Genomic DNA, 19,853 nt, shown 5'->3' with positions numbered 1-19,853 from the left:
AGACTACCTCTTTCTTCCCTTCTGTACCACCTCAAGCAGGCCAGGTACCTAGGTCCCTCACTTGTGCCAGTATCTAACACAGGGGAAACAGAGGAAACTCTGGGAAAACAGAGGAAAACTCCAAACATGAGTAGGAAACAACTTTATTTGTGGGTGTGCTAGAAAAAGTTTAACAATCAGCTCTCTGGGGGAAAAAATAAGTATACATAAGTTTAGTATAAATTTTACTGATATAAAGAATGTGTGGCTATAATTTATAAATATAATAAAATATATAAACCTGTATTATAAATTCTACATAGACAATTGATTTCTCACAGAATGCTTTCCTTGATTTTTATCTAAGTTTTGTATCCTTAGCCAACCTACGGTTGCAATTATCAAACAAGTATTATTTTCACAGGAACACTGGTTAATATTTTCATGTGTCTTAAGGAGTAATAAACAACTAAGACATATATAGTAACCACACTTGTTCATTGGTAACATAAGCAACTTCTTTGCTGAATCAGATAATAGTGTTCGAATACTGGAAGAATATTTCCTCAGTTTGGGGGACTATTCACAATGTAATGAGTACAGGTAAGACACCTGATTAAATTTAGTATACATTATTATTATTAACATTTTCTCCATCACTTTCTCAGGTCTAAATAATCAACAAAACAATAAATCAAAGCCCTGATTTGTAGTCAATTTCTGTGATGTCAATACTGCCATCAAGCTTATTTCAAACCACCTATGTGATGTCACTGAAGGTGGGGTTGTGAAGAGACACACAGCAGCACACTGTTATTTGACATGTCCTCTGTACAGGTATGACAGATGTAAGTGACCTCAAAAGCAGAGTACATTATATTGAAAAGTAGTAAAATAATTAGAAAGTGGTAAGTTTAGGGTATTTGCTACCTTTGTTTTTAATATAACATATAATTGTTAGTTTATATAATTTAATTTTAAATAGAGGTTGTGTTTGATGGTTGGCTCACAAAATTCCTAAAACCTTAACAATCAGCTCTCGTAAGTTGGTACTACCTGGCTCCAGCACTCCACTGAGGGGAAAAGATATTCTTTGGAAAACTAAGTCTCAGGAAAAAGATTACTATTTCATAAGATAAATGTTCATATTAAGTTATAAAGCCATTTATTAAGAAACTGAATTTTCAAAACCCTTATCCAGTGAGTAGATTTGACATTTCTGTCCAAGCATGTGTGGAGTTAGATTCCTCCATTTCCCCCACAGTCTTTAACCACCCTCACCGACTTTCCCACAGACACCCACTGCGCAAAAGGGATTCATTTAACACACCTCATGAGAGCTTCACCTTGTCCTTTCCAAAATAACTCTTTCTGGAGCCAAATTTTTAGTGTAATTTATTCCAAACCTTTGATGGGGAAACTTGTACTTTTGAAGCTGTTCAGATGTGTAGCCAGAGAGGAGCTCCTGGGCCACATTGGCTGTTACAGCTACAGATGCTGTGGCCAGCCCTGACGCCCAGGGACAACACGTGGGTTTATAACATTCCTTGAGGGATAGCTGATCCATAGTCTATAAATGAATGCATTATGCTTATCCACGTACATGTTTTTCATCTGTGACAGGTATTTTATGGACTGGAGGCTTCATTTAAACGTTACATAATCCTCCCTTAATAAGTAATGTGAATATTCAATATAACTGAAACAAGAAAGATGGCCTTCGTTTCAGCATAACTGGTTCAAAAATGAAAGAACTCACCACAGACTAGAGCCTCATCATCAAAAAGATCAGTTACGTTAGAAGGTACGATCACACATCTATCACAGTGTAATCATAATGAAAGAAACATAAATGATGTAAGGATTTTTGCCTTTTTATATGGTCATCTTGACCGCCTCAGACATAAGAAGCTAGAGAAATACACCATGGGTCAAATTACTAATTTGGCTTAACTAAAAGCAAGGCCAAGATGAATCAATTAAAAATGCTAAGTTACAAAATACTTTTTACCAAACACATTTAAAAAATATTAGTTTGCATTACCAACTATCAAGTATAGCTCTTACATCCATAGTTTTAATGTGTGGGAGATTAATGTCAACTAGGGAATCTGTAACCTAATCTTAAAGAATTTGTACCTGTAGCATTTAGCACAATGTCTGGCTAAACCCTCAAAAGGAGTTTCAAGAATGAATGAATTGGGGGGAGGAGTCAAGATGGCAGAGTAGGAGGACAAGGAGGTCACATCTCCTCACCACAAGGGCACCTACCAGGGGCTGGTGGAGGACCTCAGACACATAAAGGGACAGGATGAATCCCTGCATGACCCGGTAGGACGTGGTGGTGAAGGAGGAGGGGGAGGAAAAGTGGAGGTGGGATGGGACCGGCACCCCTGAGGGGTGGCTGGGGGAAGGGAGAGTTTCCCATGATCAGAGGGGCACACCCACGGTGCGGGGATCAGCAGGGATGGGAAGAGACCTTCAGGGGATTGGGGGATCGGAGGGGAACACAGACAGCATTTCCCTCACCTGCTCAGGCTGGGGAGCCTACTGGGGTCCTGGACCTGAACTTCTGCCCTCCAGGGCGCCCTCCAGCCACGCTGAGCCTAAGCCCCACCCCCACCCCCTAAGACCTTTGCTGGCTGTGCCCCTGAGACTAGGGACCACCCCCCCCACACCAAGGCTTATTCTGGCCTTTTTTTTTTTTTCTGTTGTGGTTCTGTTTTGCCTGTTGTCATTTCACGTGTATATTTATTTTTTCTAATATAGTTTTTATTTTTCTATTTTTATTCTTTGTTATTTTTCTGCTCCTTTTTTTTGTTGCCTTTTTTTTTTTTTTTTGCTGTGCTACATGGCTTGTGGGATCTTGGTTCCCAGGCCAGGGGTCGGGCCTGAACTCCTGTGGTGAGAGCGCTGAGTTCAAACCTCTGGACTAACAGAGAACCTAAGACTCCAGGGACTATTAATTGGTGTGAGGTCTCCTGGAAGTCCTCATCTCAGCACCAAGACCCAGCTCCACCCAACTGCCTGCAAACTCCAGTGCTGGATGCCTCAGGCCAAACAACCAGTAAGATAAGAACACAGCCCCACCCATCAAAAAAATGAGACCACAAAAAAATATGTTACAGACAAAGGAGCAAGGTAAAAAAACTACAAGACCAAATAAATGAAGAGGAAACAGGAAATCTACCTGAAAAAGAATTCAGAGTAATGATCATGAAGATGACCCAAAATCTCAGAAATAGAATGGAGGCATGGATTGAGAAGATACAAGAAATGTTTAACAAAAACCTAGAAAAACTAAAGTACAAACAAACAGTGATGAACAACACAGTAACTGAAATGAAGAATACGCTAAAAGGAATCAATAGCAGAATAACTGAAGCAGAAGAACGAATAAGTGAGCTGGAAGATAGAATGGTGGAAATAACTGCCAGGGAGCAGAATGAAGAAAAAAGAATGAAAAGAAATGAGGACAGTCTCAGAGACCTCTGGGACAACATTAAACGCACCAACATTTGAATTATAGGGGTCCCAGAAGAAGAAGAGAAAGAGAAAGGGCCTGAGAAAATATTTGAAGAAATTATAGTCAAAAAATTCCCTAACATGGGAAAGGAAATAGCCAACCAAGTCCAAAAAGTGCAGAGAGTCCCATACAGGATAAACCCTAGGAGAAACACACCAAGACACATATTAATCAGAGTAACAAAAATTAAATTCAAAGAAAAAATATTAAAAGCAGCAAGGGAAAAGCAACAAATAACATACAAGGGAATCCCCATAAGGTTATCAGCTGGTTTTTCAGCAGAAACTCTGCAGGCCAGAAGGGAGTGGCAGGATATATTTAAAGCGATGGAAGGGAAAAACATACAACCAAGATTACTCTACCCAGTAAGGATCTCATTCAGACTCAACAGAAATCAAGAGCTTTACAGACAAGAAAAAGCTAAGAGAATTCAGCACCATCAAACCAGCTTCACAACAAATGCTAAAGGAACTTCTCTAGGTGGGAAACACAAGAGAAGAAAAAGACCCACAAAAACAAACCCAAAACAATTGAGAAAATGGTAATGGAAACATACATATTGATAATCACCTTGAATGTAAGTGGATTAAATGCTCCAACCAAAAGACACAGACTGAATGGATACACAAACAAGACCCATATATATGCTGTCTACAAGAGAACCACTTCAGACCTAGGGACACAGACAGACTGAAAGTGAGGGGATGGAAAAAAGATATTCCATGCAAATGGAAATCAAAAGAAAGCTGGAGTAGTGATACTCATATCAGATGAAATAGACTTTAAAATAAAGACTGTTACAAGAGACAAGGAAGGACACCAAGAAGAAGATATAACAATTATACATATTTATGCACCCAACATAGGAGAACCTCAATACATATGGCAAATGCTAACAGCCATAAAAGGGGAAATCACCAGTAACACAGTAATAGTGAGGGACTTTAACACTTCACTTACACCAATCGAGAGATAATCCAAAATGAAAATAAATAAGGAAGTACAGCTTTAAATGACACAATAGACCAGATAGATTTCATTGATATTTATAGGACATTTCACCCAAAAGTGGCAGAGTACACTTTCTTCTCAAGTGCCCATGGAACATTCTCTAGGATAGATCACATCTAGGGACGCAAATCAAGCCTTGGAAAATTTAAGAAAATTGTATCAAGTATCTTTTCCAACCACAACGTTATGAGATTAGAAATCAATTAACAGGAAAAAAACTGTAAAAAACACCAACACATGGAGGCTAAACAATACACTACTAAATAACAAAGAGATCACTGAAGAAATCAAAGAGGAAATTAAAAAATACATAGAAACAAATGACAACCCAAAACCTACTGGATGCAGTGAAAGCAGTTCTAAGAAGGAAGCTTACAGCAATTCAATCTCACTTCAAGAAACAAGAAAAATCTCAAATAAACAATCTAACCTTACACCTAAAGCTACTAGAGAAAGAAGAAGAACAACAACAGCAAAAAAAAAAAACCCCAAAGTTAGAAAGGAAGAAATCATAAAGATCAGAGCAGAAATAAATGAAATAAAAATGAAGAAAATAAGAGCAAAGATCAATAAAACTAAAAGCTGGTTCTTTGAGAAGATAAATAAAATTGATAAACCTTTAGCCAGACTCATCAAGAAAAAAAGGGAGAGGACTCAAATCAATAAAATTAGAAATGAAAAAGGAGAAATTACAACTGACACCGCAGAAATACAAAGGATCAAAAGAGGCTACTACAAGCAACTCTATGCCAATAAAATAGACAACCTGGAAGAAATGGACAAATTCCTGGAAAGGCACAGCTTTCCAAGACTGAACCAGGAAGAATTAGAAAAAATATAAACAGACCACTCACAAGTAATGAATTGAAACTGTGATTATAAATCTTCCAACAGGGACTTCCCTGGTGGCACAGTGGTTAAGAGTCCACCTGCCGATGCAGGAGACACGGGTTCGATCCCTGGTCCGGGAAGATGCCACATGCCGCGGAGCAACTAAGCCCGTGCGCCACAACTACTGAGCCTGCGCTCTAGAGCCCGCAAGCCACGACTACTGAGCCCACGTGCTACAACTACTGAAGCCAGTGCACCTAGAGCCCATGCTCTGCAACAAGAGAAGCCACCACAGTGAGAAGCCCGTGCACTGCAACGAAGACCCAACGCAGCTAAAAAAAAAAAAAAAGTTTGTAGTTTTACTTATGACACTAATTTTTTAAATAAACATTTCTTTATTAATACTATTAAAATTTAGGCCTTCACTAAATTATCATATTTTCTATTATAGGAGTTGATAACTAAGAAGTTACAGTACTCCTTTTTCCTGTCCAGAGTTCATTTCCCTTTCTGCCATTTCCCTGATGTTCTCTTTGGAAACTGTCTCTCCCCTTCTCCCAGTGTAGTCCATCAGGCTACACTGAAGTTGACTCCAACCTCAGTCCACAGATGGGCATATGATCCAAACCTGGCCAGTCAGAGCATTCCATCCTGCTGTCCATAGTAACTGGTTTGGGGATGGGCATGTGATCCACTTTGCACCAGAAAAATATATACCCAAGACTTTTGCTGGGACTATTATGAGAGAGATGTTCTCTTTCTGTTAGTGTGCTAATCTGGTAGGTTGTAAGCCTGTGTTGATGGTAACCACCTTCAGCTTAAGGAGAGAACCAGATCAGGAATGAGCCAGTGCAGGAGAATGTGGAGCTGAGAGCTGGAAGAAGACAGACTCTCAATGGATGACATTATCTGCACCTGCACAGTGACTAAATGCTGCTCTACTCTTCGACTTTCCAATTTCATAAACCTGTAACTGAGATGGGTTTCTGTCACTAACAACCAGATGAGTCTATTCTACAAGCTTCTCTATGCTTTTCAAACATGTTCTCCTTGTTATATTTTAAATCCCAGTGAAAGTACACAGGTTTCTTCAGTTGACAATATGTATAATTTAAACTCTTGCTAACCCTTCCGAACATTTTAATTAAGGACTTCAGCAATTCAGAAAGCCAAGAACTGAGTTTTTATAGAACCTACAAAGAAAAGGTTTTTCTGTGTCCCTTGATGGCCTCAAGAAGCTAAGACAGTAAGTAACTCAAACCTTGGAAGACTGTTGATTCAATAAATCCTTTCTCCATACAGGGCTCAGTGTACTGGTTAAATAATAGCCATCACCACCAAAAACAGGGATCTAGAAATATGGTGTTAGGGTGGCCAGACATACACAGATTCACAAAATGAAAAACCCAGAAGATTGCCATTCTTCTAGGATTCGTGGAATGCCTCACAAAACTCTTCTCTTCAAAGGGAAATTTTAAGAAAACTATTCCAAAACAATTTATCATCCCAAATGCTGTACTGTGGAATCAGAAAGGATTATAAAGGTGTGGAAAGAGGAGCCCTAAACTGGATGTGGTTCCTACTTCTGGTGCTTGCCATCTGTGTGATCCAGTATGTTAGCTTCAGTCTCTCCAGCTAGAAAATGGGGATGCTCTTCCTCATTTCCGCCTCATGAGAATCAATGGAGATAGTGTACTTTAAGTGCTCCAAGAGCTCTATAAATGAGCTGTCAACTATCATTTTCATCAACATATTAATAATATCATTGTGTTTATTGACAGAGTTCACATACTTAAAAGAAAATCTGGTGTGGTAAGCAGTTAGTATACAGGGTATTTATCCACAAACTCCCTATCTATGTACCTGAGACAGACTTCCACAGGGTCTGAGCACCTTGCAACAAGAGGATAAATAGCTTGGGTGCTCCTCTGCTTTGTGACTTGTGCTTAACTGTGGGTGACATAGTGAATCTTGCTTTTCTATGCAAGGCAGTATGTTAAGCGCTATCAGGGTTACAAAGGTGTGTAAGACAGTCTCTGCTTTCTAAGAATATAGAGGCCACCTGTAGAGCCAAACATATCTTATACCAAGCACAGCATGAGTGCTAGAACAGATGGGCAAGCAAATGGCTATCTCAGTGGCAAGTAAGAAGTGATTAAATCTAGTTAACCTTCATCAAAAATGGGCATTTCCACACAATTTTGAAAATGGCTTGGGTTTTAATAGCTGCTATGGAGGAAGACCCACAAGAAAAAGGAGAGACATCTGGAAAGGCACTGAGAAGTGAAAATGCATCAGGGATTCATGAAAGGTTGGAGTTGGGGAATAAACTCTGAATGAAGAGTTTGTCAGGTTGGGGAGGGCTTTGAACACTAACAAAGAAGTTGGACTTTATTCCACGGACAATAATGAGCCATTACAGTTTTTAAATGAATAAGCTACAAAAACCAAGCTAAAATCTAAAAAGAAAATGCAAGCATCAGTGTGAAGGATTTCTTGAATAGAAGAAAGAACGTTGGCAGGCAGAAAAAGTACGGAGTACTGTAATTTATCCAGGTGAGGAAATGTTAGAATCTGAATTATGCAAGTGCCAGTGGGCATGAGAATGAAGGAAAATATTTTAGCAACTTCTGCATATAAACTAAAAATATTACTAAATATTACTAAAAATATAAAAAATTGGATATGGGAAATAAAGGAAGGCACTGGTATTTCTTGATAGAATGACTGGGAAATTGATAATAATGCTGATCAAGTAGGAAATTCAAGTGGAGCAACACATTCAGAAAGGAAGGGACATTTTGTACTTTGGGGATTTGAAGTGCTAGTGACATAGTGTAAGAGATATTGAAAGGCAATTGAAAATGAAGATATTAGTCAGGATGAAGGGTAGAGCTAGAGCTAGAGCTAGAGCTAGAGCTAGAAATCATGAGATCTCCCAAGGAGAGAACAGAGAATGGTATTTGCAGTTATGTGAGAAAAGAAGAGCCAGAAGTGATTCACCACTTCAGAAGTGAAGACGTTTTAAGAAGGGAGTGGTCCCTGAATAACAGGCTGCAGAAAGAAAGAAGAGAAGAGCATTTGCCCACTAAAAGCTCAATTTGACTTTAACTGAAAGCTTGAAATTTTTTTTAAAATCTCATTTTATATATACAAATACTTTAGAGTTTTTCCATCCCCAGGACCAGGGCCAATTAATACACTAGTTGTAAAACTAGATACTATAGAAAGGTGGTTTAAATAAGAATAATTATTTACATTTCTTAAATCCCAAGCACTGTCTCAAATGTTACTTTCCTGGGTTTTCTTCCCCCAAATTACTCTTTTTTTCCAAAACATACCAAAAAAATGTATCATGACAGATTTGGGTGATTATTTTTTTAATTAACTTTTATTGGGGTATAGTTGAGATTATTTTTTAGTTTTACATATTTAAGCACTTTTCTATTTTTAAAAATATTTTAATCAACTTTATTTTCAAAACACTAACTTAGGAATTACAATTCAACAAAGCTTCCATTTGAAAAAAATATATAATCACTTAGATAATGATAGATAATTCAAATTTACTTTAGAAAAGAGACAAAAGAGCCTTAGGTTTCTTACTGTCTTCTGGAAGCTCAGCAATGGGAGGGTCCAACCTATGGAGAGGAAAACAAGGAGAACTCCTTGGTGGAGAGATATTTTGACAGAAGGATGTTGCAGACCAGAAAAATTGCTTAGCAGAAAAGATCCTCATGGTGATCCTTACAAGCTTTCTGGGAAAGCAACAGGATAAAGTCCTGGTGTCATGAATGTCCCCTTGGATCCACCAGCATCACAGAAACTTATTGGAGTGAGAGGTGGAAGATCAAAACCTAGGCACCAAGGTGAGAATAGGAAAGGAGGGAAGGGAAAAAGTCTTTCCTCTGATGAGGGATGACCCTAGGGGAGGAACATGCTGGATGCTCTAATGGGGAAGCCACTGGTAATTTCATGGACTTGATTTTTGTCCTAGTGATTCTACATTTCCAGAAATATCAGTCTTCAATGTATCTAGATCCACCTGCTTAGATATCTTTGCTTAGTTCCTCTACTATAAAGTCTATTTCACTGTGAAGTGCAAGATGTAGTTAAGTGGAAAGGTTAAGTGGAATTAACTTTCACCAGTCATGTCTTTTCTAGCTGTTCCTGATCACTTATGATTAAGGCTGACTTCTGTTAAGAATAACTTGAGGTCATTAATGTCCATCTATGTTTAAACATTTCAAAACTTTTACACTTACTTTAGAAAGTTGCATAGCAAAATGTTTCTCTTTCTCTAGGCAGTTAATTTTTAACTGAGTGAAAACTTTTGCTCCAAAAAAAGAGAATTACATAAAGTTCAAGGGTGGCTGCCCATTCCATCATTTTCCAAAGAAATCTGCAGTAATGACAGCTAGACTCAAGTTGTTGGCTTCCAGTCTTATAGAGCTACTCTAGAGGAAGCCCAAGGCACAAATCCAAAGCAGTCACAGCCTCTTCATGGCTCTGATGGCCAATACAGAGGTGCTGCTAGCTGTCAATGTCCCAGGAACCACAACAAACTAAGCAGAACACTCCACATAATTCAACCTGGATCCAAACCTGCCCCTGGTAAATGGGAAAGCCCATCAGTTGAGCAGGTCAGTGGCAAAAGAGAGGCACATCAAAGATGGAGAGAGCTTTCACATATGTATATACCCATAAAACTGTCACTACAATCAAGATAACAGGCATTTCTAAAAGTTTCCTTGTGGGCCTTTGTAATCCATCCCTCCCTCCATCCTCATCCCCAGACAACCACTGATCTGCTTCTTGTCACTGCAGATTTGTTTGTATTTTCTAGAACTTTATCTAGAAAGGCATCATGCAACATGTATTCCTTTTAGTCTAGCTTAAAGCATAAGGATTTTAAGATTTATTCATGTTGTTCTGTATATCAATATTTTGTTCTTTTTTACAGTAGTATTCTATTATCTGGATATAACACAATTTGTTTAACTATTTACATATTGATGAGCCCATGGATTGTTTCCAGTTTTATAAGTAAAGTTGCCACAAACATTTGTATACAAGTATTTGTGTAGAAAGATGCTTTCTCCTTCTTTTGGTTAAATACCTGGGAGTAAAATGACTAGGTCATATGGTAGATATATGTTTAACTTTTTAAGAAATTTCCAAGTTGTTTGTGTAGAATTGGTGTTATATTTTCCTTAAATGTTTCATAGAATTCATGAATAAAGCCATCTGGGCCTGCGGTTTTCTTTGTGGGAAGATTTTTTACTATTAATTCAATACCTTTAATAGGTATAGGTTAACTTAATGTGCTCCCAAGGCTCACTGATGCTCTGTTTTGATCTTTTTATCTCTCTTTTTCCTTTCTCTGCTTCATTTGGAATAGTTTCTATTGCTGTGCCTTCAAATTCATTAATCTTCTCTTCTGTAGTGTTTAATCTGCTATTAATCCCATCTGGTGTATTTATTCTCAAACACTGGTTTCTCTTTTTTTTCTTTAATATCCTCATGGATTATAATTGCTTTACATTGTTGTGTTAGTTGCTGCTGTATAACAAAATGAATCAGCTATATGTATAATTATATCCCCGTATCCCCTCCCTCTTGTGTCTCCCTCCCCCCCTCCCTATCCCATCCCTCTAGATGGTCAAAAAGCACTGAGCTGATCTCCCTGTGCTATGTGGCTGCTTCCCACTAGCTAACTATTTAACATTTGGTAGTGTATATATGTCAGTGCCACTCTCTAACTTTGTCTCAGTTTACCCTTCCCCCTCCCCGTGTCCTCAAGTCCATTCTCTACATCTATGTCTTTATTCCTGTCCTACCCCGAGTTTCTTCAGAACCATTTTTTAAAATATATATTGCATATATATGTGTTAGCATATGGTATTTGTTTTTCTCTTTCTGACTTACTTCACTCTGTATGACAGACTCTAGGTCCATCCACCTCACTACAAATAACTCAATTTCATTTCTTTTTATGGCTGAGTAATATTCCATTGTATATACGTGCCACATCTTCTTTATCCATTCATCTGTCGATGGATACTTAGGTTGCTTCCATGTCCTGGCTACTGTAAATAGTGCTGCAATGAACATTGTGGTACATGACCCTTTTTGAGTTATGGTTTTCTCAGGGTATATGCCCAGTAGTGGGATTGCTGGGTCATATGGTACTTCTATTTGTAGTTTTTTTAGGAACCTCCATACTGTTCTCCATAATGGCTGTATCAATTTACATTCCCACCAACAGTGCAAGAGGGTCCCCTTTCCTCCACACCCTCTCCAGCATCTATTGTTTGTAGATTTTTGATGATGGCCATTCTGACCAGTGTGAGGTGATACCTCATTGTAGTTTTGATTTGCATTTCTCTAATGGTTAGTGATGCTGAGCATCCTTTCATGTGTTTGTTGGCAACCTGTATATCTTCTTTGGAGAAATGTCTATTCAGGTCTTCTGCCCGTTTTTGGATTAGGTTGTTTGTTTTTTGATATTGAGCTGCATGAGCTGTTTGTATATTTTAGAGATTAATCCTTTGTCAGTTGCTTCATTTACAAATATTTTCTCCCATTCTGAGGGTTGTCTTTTCGCTTTGTTTGTGTTTTCCTTTGCTGTGCAAAAGCTTTTAAGTTTCATAGGTCCCATTTGTTTATTTGTGTTTTTATTTCCATTACTCTAAGAGGTTGGTCAAAAGGATCTTGCTGTGATTTATGTCAAAGAGTGTTCTGCCTACGTTTTCCCCTAAGAATATTATAGTGTCTGGCCTTACACTTAGGTCTTTAATCCATTTTGAGTTTATTTTTATGTGTGGTGTTAGGGAGTGTTCTAATTTCATTCTTTTACATGTAGCTGTCCAGTTTTCCCAGCACCACTTATTGAAGAGGCTGTCTTTTCTCCACTGTATATTCTTGCCTCCTTTGCAAAGATAAGGTGACCATATGTGCATGGGTTTATCTCTGGGCTTTCTATCCTGTTCCATTGACCTATATTTCTGTTTTTGTGCCAGTACCATACTGTCTTGATTACTGTAGCTCTGTAGTAGAGTCTGAAGTCAGGGAGCCTGATTCCTCCAGCTCCGTTTTTCTTTCTCAAGATTGCTTTGGCTATTCGGGGTCTTTTGTGTTTCCATACAAATTATGAAATTTTTTGCTCTAGTTTTGTGAAAAATGCCATTGGTGGTTTGATAGGGATTGCATTGAATGTGTAGATTGCTTTGGGTAGTACAGTCATTTTCACAAGGTTGATTCTTCCAATCCAAAACATAGTATATCTCTCCAACTCTTGAAGTTTGATATGGATCTTTCTGATTTCTTCCATGTCTCTCCTTATCATGCTCACGTGTTCCTCTATTTTCTTGAACATATGAAGCATATTTCTAACAGCTCTTTTAATGTCCTTACTATTAATCTTCTGATCATGTTATTTTTGGATCTGTCTCTATTGACTGACTTTTCTCCTTATTATATTATGAATTTTCCCATTTGTTTGTATGTCTACTCATTTTTTTATTAGGGCTAGCCATTGTGAATTTTGACTGTGGAGTGATGGATTTTTGTTGTTGTATTCCTTTAAATATTCTGCAACATTGTTCTGGGAAAGTTAAGTTACTTAGAAACAGGTGATCCTTTTAAGGCCTGCTTTTAATGTTTGTCAGGCAGGTCCGCAATAACATTTAGTGGAGGGCTTGACCCCACAACTAAGGAAATACCTTTCTGAGCACTCTACTGCATGTATTGTGTTAAGAGGTCTTTCCATTTTGAATGGTGGGAAGATGAACTACTCCTTGCTCTGTGTGAGCTCTGGGGATTGTTCTACCTACTTCTTTCCACTGATTCTTTTCCTGGCCTCAGAATTTTCCTCACACACTTGCACTGATTAGTACTCAGCTAAAGACTTGAGGGTACCCTCTGAATATCTCCAGAGCATTTTCTGTCTCTCTCTCTGTGACTCTCTACTCTCTGGCACTCTGCCCTGTGAATTCTAGTCACCTTGGCCTCCTCAGGCTACAGACTTTTTCTCCTCAACTCAGGGAGGATTGCACTGCAGTCTGGAAACACTCACCAGGCAGTGAGCAGGGCCAATCATAGGGTTCACTTCATTTGTTTCCCTTTTCTCAGAGATCATTGTCCTGTACTATTTTTAAATAACTAAACACAATTGTTGCACATATTTTTGCCCTCCCCCGATTTTCAGTTGTTTAAGGCAGAAGGATAAACCCAGTCCATCACAGCACACTGTAAAACTCTGATTCAGGGAATTTAATATCAGGTTCAGAGATCTGAACTATAAATTCCAAGGGTTAATATTGAACAGTTCCCACAAACTTCTCAGTCCGACCCAGAGCCTCCCAACATATATGTGGACCAAGTGGATTCAGTGTTCCTGATAGGAATCCTATTTTCATTTCCATAAGCTAAGATTCAAAGTATTAGTGTGTATGGCTCTACATTTTCAGATCCTAACCCAATGAATTGAAGATATTTTGATATTTTCTCTCTAGCTCTGTGCGGGGGGCGGGGGGGGGGTGGTGGTGGTGGTGGTGAGAGGGGCGGGGGAGTGGAGGAGGTATTCCTGTAAAGACACATGCATACATAGTTTGCATCCAGCTATGAGTGGATTTAGGCTTAAAATAAAAGTTATGAGCAAGCTTTGTTTAATGCACATAAACAGGAAATAGTTACTTGTGATTTCATTAATTAAAATGCTGTTTATAGAAGTACTGTGAAGGGTAATCCTTTGCTCACATGAATGAGATCCGGCTGTCAGTATGAAAAATACAGAATGAGGTCCTGTTAAGGAATCACCTTGGAACTTCACTGCACAGTCAGCCAGTTTCACTCAAGAGCTCTCTGCATTTCCCATATCCTAAGATTGGGTCTTACTCTCAAAGGAGTAAGCTCTTGACTGGGCTAGAGCTTTGCATGAGAATTAATCACAGTTCACCTGCCCCCCACCCTGTCCTTTCCTCCGACTCTGTTCCTAGAGCTGCCTTGGCTGCCTGCCCAGACCCTTGACTTGTCAAATTAGGCCCACCTTTTTTCTCATGCCTGGCTAAACCCAAGGCCATCCACCTTTCCTTGACCTTTTGGATAAACTTTCTAGACTCCTGTCTGCCTGTCCACCTGGCCATTGGTTGGCCTGATGCCCAGTATATGTTAAAAGCAAAAGGCAGGATATAGGAATCTACTTGTTTCCTCTGAACTATGGAAAGGCAGCCAGCGGTCAAGTGAGATGGATATGGTACGTATTTATAAAGTTAAATGAACCAAGGATGCAGCTACAATATTAATGCAATTCAACAAAACACTTCTTAATCCAGGCACTATGGAAAGGTCTGGAATACAAGCTGAATAAGATGTTGGGTGCTCACCTTGCAGTTTGGGAAACAGGAAAGAAAAGAGATTGTAAAACAGCATATGAGAAAATCACAGATTCTCCCTGCCTGTCTAGTTTTGAACTCTCTACTCTTATTTACATATATGTTCAAACAACAGACTATATATATTACTGCTAGATGACAATGACACCATGTCCAGACTGATTTCCACAAACAGTTTATATATCTGTCTTTCTGACTAAATTATAAATTCCCTAAGGATAGAGGCCATGTCTTATTCCTCTCCTGTCACTCCCAGTGACTAACATAAATTTTCCTTGAATTAAAATATATGCAGCTCACATATATAAGGGTCTACTATAAAGTAATAAATTAATTATACAAGCAACATCTAATAAACTAAAGCATACCTCTTGATAAATAGTAATAATTCTAAATATTTAAGAAAATATAGTTATAATTCACAATGTTAACAGGTTAATTAACTAAATGATTAAAAGGTTAATAAAAAATTTATTCATTGTTTGTTCAAACTTCATGTTTGATATATGTGTGTGTAGTAAGGCTATATCCACATATAAGTAACTATGGCACTGCTGGTCACCACTCATTTAGGTGATTGACAAGACGACAGCTAGAATTCATATTTGCAAACAAGAAAAACTCTAGACCCTGCTATCGTTGCCATTTTTTCACCTTTTGGCCACTACTTTCATCGACCACACCTTTACTCTGTATAAAGTTGCCTGAAAGAAAGAAGATAAGCCCAGATAGTTTAGTGCCTAGTAGGGGTAGTAAGGATTTAGCTAACAGCCAAGGGAGGGCAGGAGGTGGAAGGGGCAGTCCAGCTGACTCTATTGGTTAGTATTCTTCCAAGTGACAAAAGGCCAGACCCAAACTGCTATAACAATAAATAAATAATAAAGGAAAAGTGTTTATGCTTCAGGTACAGCTAGAGCAAGGGCTCAAACAATGCCATCAGACCCTGTCTCTCCACCTCGTAGTCCTGCTCTGTGTTGCCTTCATTCTCTGCATTCATTCAGCTCACTGAACAATTCTACCTTTGGTAGAAGTTGACTGTAGTGACATATTTTCTAGAAACTTAACATTGCATTTAGAGTGAATGAAGAGTGAATGAAACTGTTTAGCTACTCTCTGCTTTGGTATACTGTAATGTCAAGCCCACTGACAAAAGTATTAATACTTAATACTTTAATTTTAAAATATGATCTAACCAAGATAGGGGCAGCACCTTCTATTTTGGCAGTTCCTAAAGTCAATGGTATCTTCAAGTCTCATAAATACATACTATGTTATACAAAATGAAATATATACAGTTCTGTCGGTCTGCTGATGGATCTGAACCTTAATAAGCAGTACTTATTCAGTTTATCTCTCAAAGTCCATGATGGGATTTATAATCCAGTTTTTAATTACATTTTATGTCCTCAGTTGCCCATCTGTCATGGGAAAATAATAGCATTTAGTTCTGGCCTTTGTCTGCATTGGTCTGTCTTAGCACGTACAATTTTGCAAGGTCATACTGTGTTTTATTCAAGCACGGTGCTTGGTCCAAAGTAGGTGGGTAGTAGTATATTTTGAATGAATGGCCTCCATCTTCAACGGTCTGTCAATCTAGTGTTATGCTGATTCTACATGCCTGCTTGCTGTCTCATCCACATAGTGCAGCACCTGTTTCTCTCGAGATTCTAGATCATATGCCCTGTGTGTTTGTGTGTTTTAATTTAGGTATAACTTACATATAGTAAAGTGCACCAATCTCTAGTGCTCAAGTATCTGATTCGATGAATTTTTTTTATGACCATAAAATAGCTCAATAGGGCCTCCCTGGTGGCGCAAGTGGTTGAGAGTCCGCCTGCCGATGCAGGGGATACGGGTTCGTGCCCCGGTCTGGGAGGATCCCATATGCCGCGGAGCGGCTGGGCCCGTGAGCCATGGCCGCTGAGCCTGCGCGTCCGGAGCCTGCACGTCCGGAGCCTGTGCTCCGCAACGGGGGAGGCCACAACAGTGAGAGGCCCGCATACCGCAAAAAAAAAAAAAAAAAAAAAAAAAAAACAGCTCAATAAAGAAAGTGTTTCCAGAAGTGTTCCTCATGCGCCCTTCCAGTCAGTACCCACCAAAGGTAACTGCTACTCTGACTTCTATCACTATAGATTAGCCTGTTTTTGAACTTCAGATAAATAAAATAATACACTGTATTGGTTATCTTTGCTGTATAACAAACCACCCCCAAATCTTAATTGTTTAAAACAACCACCATTCTACTTGCTCATAATTCAGCAGTTTGGCTTAGGCTCAGCTGGGCAGTTCTTCTGTTTGTTCCACCTTGGGTCATGCATATGGCTGCAGGCATCTGGCAACTCAGTTTGGTGTTTCGTGATGTAACAGGGCCCAGATAAATGTCTGGTGGTTTTTGTTGACTGTCAGTTGGGTTACACATGTCCAGCAGGGCAGCCTGGGCTTTATCACGTGGCATCCATGTTCCAAGAGGGTGAGAGCTGCAAGCCTCTGCGGCTCAGTGCTGAGAAGTCACACAGTGTCACTTCCCTCACATTCTGTGGGTCAAAGTAAGTCATAACAGCAACTGATATCCAAGGGAGGAATAAATAGACTGTTTCCTCTTGAGAGTAGTTGCAAAAACTGTGTGCCCATTTCCAGTCACCACATACAGTATGTAACTATTTTTTATGGCTGACTTCTTTCATTCTACATCACATCTATGAGATTTATACATGAGATTGTGCGTATTATTAGGTTGTTCTTTTTCTTGCTGTGTAGTATTCCATTTTGTGAAAATACCACAAACTATTTACCCATTCTACTATTGATGAGCATATGGGTTGTTTTCAGGTTGGGGCTATTATGAATAAACCTGCTATGAACATTCCTGTGCATGTCTTCTAGTAGACATAGGTGCTCATATCTGTTGGGTATATAGCCAGGAGTAAAAAAATTCAGTCACAGGGTATGTGTATGTTTAGCTTTGATAAATATTTTTCTAAGTGGTTATTGCAAAGTGCTGTGATCTAGACGTTTCACAGCAGCTTGGAAGACTATTTCAAGACTATTTTATAAGACTTAACTTACTTTAAGACTATTTCAGCACTACCCTTGTGTCTTCTTGGGTTCTCAAACAAAATTATACATTTTTTCCCTCTTCATATATACTCCTGCCACTCCTTTAATGGTAAGAAATGATTTCATCATAGCCATTTCTTAATTGATTTAGTCTAAACAAATTTCCTCGAGCAATCAAAATATCAATTCTTTTTTTCAAATCTACTAAGTCTGACTGACAGGGTTTGCAGCAGCTGAGTCAAACATGATCAGAATCACACCAGCAGCAAGGTGGGAGAGAAGGGTGAGGGGAGGGCAAGTAATATTAATTGGAGCCCTACTGTGTGACAAGCACTGTGCTATGCACTCTGCCTATGGAATCTCATTGAACCCTCACAATAATATTGTGAGGTAGGCTTGATTATTCCCATTTTATAGGTGAGTAAGTGAGATTCATCTGCCTACCTAAAGTCTCATTCACCTGCTAAGTGGCAGAGTCCAGATCTAGATTTTCATGTGTACTACATAGCATTGTATCAAATAATTGTGAAATAAATATCTTCAAGGCAAGCAAGATCCATGAATTGCAGCAGATCAGACCGGAACCAATACCTTGATTACCACTCGGATATGCTGAGGCTCAGAGAAAGCCAACATGACAGTGTTACAAACTCCACAGCATGTCCTAAAAACACAAACTAAAAATGTCTCATATAGTATTTTATGATCATTTTTCAAACCAGGTGACCCCCACCAGCCTCAGGTATCAGAGGGTGGACAGCACTTTGCACACACCCAAGAGTAAGGACCACTTCGTGGTTGAAATAGCCCCGGTGCAAGGAAAGCACATCTGAGCCCACACTCATGTGTTCTATTTCCTGACAGCATTCCCCCAGTTCTGAAGTCCTCTTTATTCCAGGTGATAACCTTTCGAGCTCCCTGATGAAGCTCTTCGTGCTCTCTTGGAGTCCCTGTTCCCACCTTCCCTGTTCACCGCTGACTCACTCTGCCCCCAGATACAGGATGAGTCTGTCTGTCTCCTGTGCACGCCAGACACCAACCCCACAGGCTCTTCCGTCTTTGCTCAGCCCTCTCACCAGGCAAACACAACCCATTCAAACACATATACGGGACACAATTTACAATTTAAGAGTATATGGTCTGTGCTTCCTACAGTTTTGTTGCCATAGGGAAACATTTAGTTCTGCCTCGACAAGTGCTATGAAAACAACGTGCCTCCACACACAACTGTTAGGTCTCCCATTCTTCAACACACGCACGCACACACATGCACGCACACACCCCACACAACAATCTCTTCATGGAAGTTAATCAATGCCCTTGTCTTTTTCAGTCTGTTATTAAGCAAGGCATTTTTTCTTCTGTCAGAGCTAAATATTTTGCATAATTATCTAGGCTTTTCTGAAGAAAGAAAAAAAAACAAATCAATAATCTATGCATGCTGCAATTGTCTCAGTCTTTGAGGTACTTTTCAAGGCTGTGATTCACTGTGGAGCTTTGAAGATCACCCACCCCAGGCTAAACAAAAATGAATGTCCTTCTCCTGATTACTACCTCAAAGAACACAGGGCCTGACATCTCCTGAGTTCTTAGGACTTCCAACCCAGGGTTGACATGTGGGAAGTGTCTGTGAAAAAGAAACACTACTTGTTGGAACTTGGGGGTTTATTTTGGAGGCTGGATGTGTAATGATTAGGACAGGCTCTGAAGTGTGAACCCTAGACCTGCCACGGGCCAACAGCCTGACCTTGAGGAAGCTACTTCGCCTTCTAGAAAACAGAAATGATATCTTTGATCTCACATTACTTAATGAGATAATTCATGAAGTCATAGTACAATACCTTAGTATGGTACCTAGCACATAAGAAGGCATCAATAAATGTTAGCTATTATTATTTCAACAAACTCTGTCAGGATCACCGTTGCATCTTCAGGCTGTTTCCCAGTGTCCTTTCTCCTTCCTGTGACTGGAATATTGTCCTAAAGGGGAATTTCAACCCTCTGTCATCGCTTCCCACACCTCCTTCCAAGTTGGCGCAACTCCTTCCATCCCC

The sequence above is a fragment of the Mesoplodon densirostris genome, chromosome 1 (genome assembly GCF_025265405.1).
Source record: "Mesoplodon densirostris isolate mMesDen1 chromosome 1, mMesDen1 primary haplotype, whole genome shotgun sequence".
NCBI classification, from domain to species: domain Eukaryota; kingdom Metazoa; phylum Chordata; class Mammalia; order Artiodactyla; family Ziphiidae; genus Mesoplodon; species Mesoplodon densirostris.
The sequence above is the reverse complement of the archived record's forward strand: the minus strand, read 5'-3'. Positions refer to the sequence as shown.